General features: G+C 49.2%; 1 long non-coding RNA gene across 2 annotated transcripts; it reads left to right on the plus strand.

The window, feature by feature from the left end:
* The first annotated feature begins 201 nt into the window (after positions 1-201).
* On the plus strand, positions 202-7,685 carry LOC119155553. Of its 2 annotated transcripts, none has more exons than XR_005106753.1 (4): positions 202-538; positions 751-841; positions 1,261-1,424; positions 6,306-7,685. It is a non-coding gene; the product is annotated as an uncharacterized LOC119155553 (long non-coding RNA). The 2 variants fall into 2 exon arrangements; XR_005106752.1 differs by lacking the exon at positions 6,306-7,685 and adding an exon at positions 2,252-3,009.
* Positions 7,686-8,099: the final 414 nt, after the last annotated feature.

The following is an 8,099-nucleotide window of genomic DNA, read 5'->3' on the forward strand; positions in this document are numbered from 1 at the left end:
TCCCTAGCTCACATCTTGGTTTCACAGCCTGACAACATAAAAACAGCTTCCCTTTTTCTCATTTAAGCAGGGGAAGAATGAAACTCTGTCTCCAGCCAGACTGTTTGGTGGAAGAAGGAGGGAGTGAGACAGGGGAAGCTGTTGGTCTTGCTGTGCTGAAACACCCTGACCAGACCCATGAGGCTGGATCAGCACGTGCAGTTAAGTCCTGGGACAGGCAGGAGGGCGGCAGGTGCACTACAGCACGTGTTTGGAAGCGCCTGCTCACCAAAGAAGAGGAACTCCAGCTGGGTGTGCATTGAAATGCCAATAACTATTGTACCTTTACATGGCTTCAGGTGTATTTTCACCAGCGCTAAGGGCTAGTGGTATCTGCAATGCTGCCTGCACGTTTTCTGGAGCATTCAGCCGGGAGCAGCTCCCAGTGCCCATACTCTGACCCATCTCCTTTTCAAACTGTTTAGCACGCAAGAGGCAGAAGCTGTTCAAATCTGGCCTGGGGTTTGGAAGAAGGAGAGTCCAATGAGGAGGAGGGCAGGTAATTTTTTTTCTGTGACTGATAATATGTGTTTCCATTCTTGCAAAAGCTTTTGGTTCTGATTTAATAGGAAACTTAATCCTCCATATCGACAATTTTTCAATGTTGGAATGTGTTTGTGTTCCTAACAGCACTCATCTGTGTCATTTCCTCCTCTTAATAGATATAACCTCAGCTGCAGATTAGCGAAGTGTTTTGTTTGTGATTCCTAGGTGCTCTACACTTGATGCATTGTCTTCCTACAGACGCAGGGCAAACTCTGCTCCTCCCTTCTGGCTTGGGTTGCAATGATGGATTAAGTAGGTAAGTAATAGAGTGGTAATGAGATAACCACTGACATCAAGCATTAACGTGGGAATAAATGAAGTTACCATCCAGAACTAATGGCCTGAACTATCACTGGGTTGTAATTAATGAATGTGGTGGCTGAGATTTACAAGGATATTTTAGGATGCTGCCTGCATGCAGCTTTGGGTTTTATGGCTTGGTTGGAGAGAAATCAGTTAATGCCAAGAACTTAATGAATGGGCAGAAGCTGTTCTTTGTCAGTTTGTAGTGCCCCTTTCGTGCAAGAGGCTAGACTGGCACATGTGGAGTATCTGCCTTTTCTTTACTTCAGCGGGTGGAAGAAGTTAGGATGCTGTGGCCTCTGACTAACTCTTTAGTGCCTAGTAGAGGTGTTGCAAGGTATCTTGAAGGTCTTGTTTCTTCTGTTTTATTAGGGCAGGGTAGCAGGTGTCTTGGTGGAAACAGTACATTTGAAATGAACCCTCACAGCAGGCTGACAAGCTTGTTTCTACATAGAGGAGACTGTGGGTGGTGGGGATTCTCCAGCCAGGACCTCTGAACTGTGCGATGACAAGCTGCCCTGTTCTGTCCCATGAAGGTAGGGAATCTAGTTCCTGCTTCAGGTCTTCTCCTCCCTGCAGCAGTGGCTCCATCACCTGCATGTCACCCCCTCCCTCGCCCTGCGGTATCACTGTGGTGTCCCGTGTGGTCCGATGGCTGCCTGCACCCAGCGTGTGAGCCTCCTGGAGCAGGAGTGGAGATGTCCAAGCTGCATACGTGCAGTGTGCCCAAGCTCAAGGGGCCTTGTCTGGAGAGGTATCCCTCGCTCCTCACATCGCTTACTACACATGTGACCCTGCTAAACACTTCTCAGATGTGTGAATAACACTTTTTGTGGTGGTTGCTAGGCTCTTGCAGAAAACACAGCAGAGCAGTCAAAATTCTTCATGTTAATTAGAAGGAATACTCCAGCCATCTCACTGCTGCCTTCCTCATCTTTCCATGGCAACACTCTCGCTACAGCAGCCCAGGTGCTTGTGGTTGGATATAGTGGGATTTTTTGAGTCCTCTGTCTTCCAAATTGCCCCTTGGAGCATGGAAGGAACATCTGTATGTTTAAAGTATGGGCATCATGTGATACATCAAATAGCTTCCCTTGGTGTAACCATATTCCTTTTTTATGCTGTCAGGGACAGAAAACTTTGGAAACGTGCCTGAATCAAACCCTTGCAATTTCTTTGGTGGGAAGAGCTGTTGCCCTGTTTTTTTAATGGGAGAGAAAGGCGCTGAAAGAATCCTGAGTGTTTCTCTTCCTTCCCATTGGCCTGAGCCATCACACTTTCCTGTGAGCTGGAGAAAGAAGAGGGATCACAGGTCACAGCATCTGGTGAGCAACGGAAAGGACAATCTTTATTTCTCCTGCAGAGCCCAGCCTGGATGGAGCTGTGATGTCTCCTGAAAGAAGCCAAAGATGGTGGCTGGAAGGAGCTGGAGGTGAGAAGAGGGAGAGTGGACAGGAGAGGGAAAGCTCAGGCATTGCATCGTCCTCACCTCTGCTCCCTGCTGCGAAGGAAGGTGTGCGGGACACGTGAGACAGCACAAGTGGGGCCACTGCCTGCTGGGCGATGCTCAGCTCCCGGCAAGGGATGCGGTGTGCATCGCAGAGCAGAGGGCTGGCGTGGAGGCCAAGGTATTCTCTCTTCCTGCTCCCCACCTCTCCGAAACATTCTCCCTGTGTATTCTGGCACTGTTATTTCTTTCAGGACCTGTTGTACAGGCATTTTGAATGATTCTGGGGGAAAATGAGGCTCAGATGTCCAGTGATGAACCCAGCCCAAAGCTGCTCAGACACGGGGTTGCCGCTTTGCCTGGAATCGTTACGTTTCCTTGGCTCAGGCTCGGTAGTTCCCTTCGGAGCTGAACAGGAGGAAGAAATTTCCACCTGCTGGATCAGCGCAAACCAAGACCCAAACTGAACAAAGAAAGGACAGTGTGTTCAGGGATATGTAAATCCTCCTCCCCCAGCTTTGGGAAGTTTATTGCCCTCAACAAAGTACACAGTGTGGCTGTCATTCCTGAGGAGCCCAGGTGGGCCGTTATGTGACAAGGGAAAATTACCCAGGCTGTTCTGCAGAAGGCAAGTGAGCAGGAATTTTCCTCTGACCGGTTCAGGACAAAGTTAATGTAGGGGAAGCCATTAAAATTAATGCTGGTAAACAAGAATAAAAACCAGCAGGGTTGTAACAAAATTTGGACCAGATTGGGTTTCCCAGCTGTCGTGCTGCACGCCATCTTAAAGGCAGCAGGCGGAGGGAGTGGGAAAGCCGAGCTCAGAAAGCTTTTGTTGGAGGGGGCTGTGAGGTAGTGTTGGGGACGTCTGGGCTCTGGTGGCACCAGCTTTGTGGTCCAGTCTTTTTCTGGGAAGCAGTGATGCCGTTTTGTGTGATGGTCATTACGTTTTGTATCTATTCACCTAATGGTTACCTGCTCTCCTCCAGAGGCTGCCCTCAACGTTCAAGCCCTGCTCCTGGCCCCTGGGAACGTGCCCGCGTGCGGCTGCTGGCTGCCGGTGTTTTGTGTGAGGATCTCTGGGAGCATACCCTGGGCTGTGACTCGCGCCAAGGAGCTGATCCTGAGGTCAGCAGGGAAAGGTGCAAAGGGGCACGGGGATTCCCCTCTCCGTTTCATCTGCCCCAGTGTGAATGGGAGCACGCTCAGGCTGGGCAGAGTGAGGGTTACTGGGGACATCGGTCCTCTGTACTGGGAGGAAGGCTCAGGTTTGTTGCCTTGCCTCGTCCTGGTGGTGGGTATGGGCTAAATGGGACCCGGAGCATCCCAGGGAAAATACCTTGGCACAGGAGCTGTGTGTTACTGCAGTTTTCTAAATAAATGGCTTTTTCCAACCCCACACATACTAACATAAGCCAGTCAACTTCTCCAAACCTCCTAGCACCAGGTAGTCATCTGACTTGATGCTTTTGAATAGGTCAAACCTAGTATAACCAAACCAAAATTTCTAGCCCTGGAATTGAAGTAATGGCTCATATTTTCAAGTGACCACTGATTTGATGGTGGTGGCAAGAAGGGAGAGGTCCAAAAGCAGTTAGCTGCTTTCTTGCAGTGCCTGAGAGACCTGGATAGTATGATTGAAAAGAAAGAAGGCAACAGCCTCATCTCTGAGCACAGCCATCTTCAGCACAGAGGAGCAATGTCAATGCCAACAGCTATAGAAAACTCCTGTCAGTGTAAACAGCAGCAGAAAGATCCTCTGGTTCCTCAAGAGGCATCATATACCTTGTATCTCCCTAGTGAGGCTGTGTTTGCTCAGATGTCAGTGGTTTTGATGGCCCTGACCTGGATGGTCAGGTTTTGCCGGATGGGTTCAGTGCTGGTGGATTCCCGGTGCAGCAACTTGCAAAACGAAGCTGCTGAGGTAAAGGTCTGTGGTACCTCCAGCCAAGTGCAGGGAACTAGGGCTGGATGTCTGAAGTCTTCCTCATCAAAGAGATGAAGAAAAGTCTGGGCAGGTCAAGACTAATGCTGGAATGGAAGGCAGCGTGGAGAGAGGCCCAACACACAAGTCTTCCTTTGGAACCCTCATCCCTGGGGGAATCCGCAGGCTGTCTCTATGGGGAGACATCAGCCCTTTTCTCCACTCAGCTGGCAGGTTGCTGTCTCAGAGGTGCTGTAGGTGAAGTGGGCAGAGATGGAGAGATTGCTTTTGTTTTTTGTGAGGCATCACCAAAGAATCAAGGTGACAGAATTATTTTTGTGGAAGTGACTATGAAATATTTTTTCATTTTGATTATTTGAAAACTGAAACTGTTCATGGGTTTTAAAATTCATGTCCCCTCCGGGTTGCTTTGTTTTGTTTTGTTTCTTATTCCCTCCGCCTTGCTCCTCAGAGGGAACCATCCAAACCTACACAGTGTGTTATTTCTTGAGGAAATGCAATCGTTTGCCAGTCAAACCTAAGCTGCAAGTGCTTCTGGTGATTAATTTGTCTGAGAAATTTAAAAAAGCTTAGATGGAACAGAAACCATGCTGGTTCAGGGAGAGCTTTCTTGTGTTTGAAGACCCACTTGAGTGGGGGAGTTGTTTCAAAAGCTTTTTATTTGAAAAAGAAAATTTTTATAGGCTTTGTTTGGGAGTCTTGGGCTCCAGCCATTCTTCTGTTGCAGCTTCTTGTAGGATACCAAGATCTGGAGCCTGGCCATCCTGGTTCCAGCTTCCCATGCCTGCCTCGTTGCACTGCATTGCTTCACTCTCTCACAGAGTCCTACGTCTGGAGTCCTTTGCTCTCTAGAGACATCACTTCTGCAGACTGGGATGGAGGTGATGCCGTCTTTGCCTTGACTATACTTTGTACCAAGTCTTCCTGAAGAACGAGGGTCATATGGGTGCAGAGCTGTGTCTCTCAAGTGCAGCAGGGACCTCCTGCTATCGCACAGTGAGGGGTCCAAGTCCCCCTATAACGTTCATCATTGTAGTCTGCTCAAGCTCCTCACCACCAAGAACCTCTTTCTGAGGTTTCCCAACATCCAGCAAGGTTCAGGGCCAGGCACCAGAAAGGCCGATTCAGTAGTAACCACCACAAAGTCCCCTGCAGAATCTCTCCTTTGACCTTTGGTTTCCCTGTCTATAAAACAAGAATGTTTTAATGGTGGTGTGCTCTTGGAAACATGGCTTTCTTTTCCTTCATACGACAAGGACTTGTGGAAAACCACCAGGCAATGACTGAAATCAGATGAGCTGATCTGCCACATCCCAAGAATAATCCTGGGTTTCAGGGCTATTATCTCCATGGATGGCCCAGAGAGCTAGCTTGATTTTGGAGGCAACATGCCCCATGGAAACAGGACTGTGCTGGAGAGGCTTGGGCAACGGGGATGCTTCACGTGGGACGGGAGCCGTGGCAAGTGCCTGTGGGTTTGGAAATAGAGCAAGAAGGGGGCCGGATAGAGGAGCCTACCTACTCCTGTTGCTGACTGCTCTGTGAGCTGCTGGCTCTGCTGCCTGGCGCCGGCCAGATCCACAGCGTAACTGCTCATCTCCAGTTCCTGCCTCCTCTGTGCCCCACGTGCTGCTTCTCCTATAAATAGCCCGGCGGGAAGCAGAGCACAGAGCCACCGCAGATGGCCCCCAGTTCCACGTGCAGTCGGGTGTGAGATCCCAGACAGGGGCTGTCAATTCCTTGCCTTGAGCCACCCATGAAACCTCATTAAAAATGGTGTCCTCTTCCTTAACCCCCGTCACCCTCCGTTCCCACTTCAACTTGCCTGCATTCAAGCACCCTTATTAAACATGCACTTCTAAGCAAGGAGCGCTGACTTTCCCTTAATTGAGGCATAATAATTAGAGCATTAACACATTAGGAGGGTGAGACAGCATGTTTAGCTTTTGTGATTAATTATCTGAGGATTGTAATAAGTTGTTAAGACATTAATTACTCTGGCATGTTTATTGCTCTTTATTGCAGAACAGACACTTGGTAGCAGCAAGTGTGGGTTCGTCTGGAAATACAGCGAGAAGCGGGCTGGAGGAGGGAGCCCACCTACTCATCCACGGAACAGGGAGCTGCTGGTGGTGGGGACATCTTCCTGGGTGGACCTTGGTGACCAACTAGGTTTATTTTACGTCCATCTCCAGGAGGCCGCAGATGGATAGAAAAGGTATCTGAGTCCCTTAGGACAATCTAGGATTTGGAAGGTCCTTTCTGATCTTTTCACCTAGATTTTTCTCCTCTTTCAAATGAAGTGCTTCCCTCCTGATGGTTTGAGCTCCTCCTCGTTTGCATTTTTGCATTTCCAAGTCTGGTCAGTGCGGCTCAGTCTCTGTTTGGAGCTTACCAGGAAAGTTGTCTGTAATAAAGACAGGCTGAAGTTCAGCATGTCAGCAGGGGTCAAGAAATGAACCAGGGCTCCAGTGCCCTCCCTTACCCCTCCACTGGATAAATTTTCTTCTGGAGAATTGGGACTTAGGTTAGGGAGGGGTGTTGCTCCAGTGGCAGGAGAGGTTTGGGCTGCCATAGCCTGCTCTTTACACCACAAGCTGCTCTGTGGCCCCTAGACAACTCCACGCTGGTGGGTCACATTGGGTCTAATGGCAAAATTCAGGCCTGGAGCGTGGGTAGGTCTTGTATGCTCCTGAAATTCTGAAATAGAAAAAGCAGCCAAATCAGTAGGAGGACATGGTGGGCCTGTTCCCAGCCTTCTGCTGTTCCCCTGAAATATGCATGGTGCCAGACCCTCCTTGCCCTAGCCTCCCTCTGCAGTTATCTGGGCAGGGGACAGCACAGGAGACATGCTGGCAGCCCCACCTACTGTCATGGATAAATCTGGGAAGGTGATGAAAGACAAGAAGGTGGGGAAGCTGCGGGTGTGGTACGTTGATACAGATTTCCTTTGGGACCCCTTGGACCTGATGTTCCTGGTTTTCTAGGCTGTCGCTTTGTCCTGTTACTGCAACACATGCTGTCTTGGGACAGCAGCTGATGGATGCAAGGGGCAAGGAGGGGGTCTTCTCTGTTGCCTTTTGTTAGAGTTAAAACACGTAGTGACAGTCTTTGCCTCCCAGGACTGACCCAGTGGTCTCTTTCCCCGTGGCTTCCACCAGCTTGAGCACCCGGTGTCACTGTCACTTGGTTGTCTGGGTGGCTGGGGAGGAAAAACCCCTTCCCTGTGTACAGGCTGGGATCCGTCTTGTGTCAGCTGAAGGCAATCTGCTGCCTTCAGCCCTCTGAAGCCCCTGCCTGCCTCTCACTCGCACAGCCTGGATTTGGCATTTGCTGTCAGGTACCTGCTTTCGGCATTCAGAGTATGGAAAGTGTCAGCCCAGCATTTCCCACTCAGCTCCTAGGGACAAAGCAGGTCATGACTTATGTGTTTTATCATTAAAAAGATAATTTCCTTTAGATGTGTGCAATAAGACAATGGCACTGACCTGTGATCTTGGCATTGTGCAGAATTAATGGTTTCCCTTTGCAGGTAATAAGCAGCAAATGTACACATTTTGGGGATATCTGAGTTGGCTTTTTTTTTTTTTCCCTTTTAAGACTGCTGTCGTCTTAGGCCAGACTTAATTAGCAGACCTCATTATTTCCTGAAATGTAACTTGACTTCCATTGAATGAGAATTGTTCAGTGGATGGGGAGCAGCAGAGCGGTGCTGCAATATTCATATTGTTTTAATTGCAACATTAACATTTCATGCCGCTCTTGGCATACTTTCATGTGCGGCCCTTTAGCTCAATGCAACACTGAAAGGTTGGATCA

This window comes from Falco rusticolus, chromosome 11, assembly GCF_015220075.1.
Source record: "Falco rusticolus isolate bFalRus1 chromosome 11, bFalRus1.pri, whole genome shotgun sequence".
Classification (NCBI taxonomy): domain Eukaryota; kingdom Metazoa; phylum Chordata; class Aves; order Falconiformes; family Falconidae; genus Falco; species Falco rusticolus.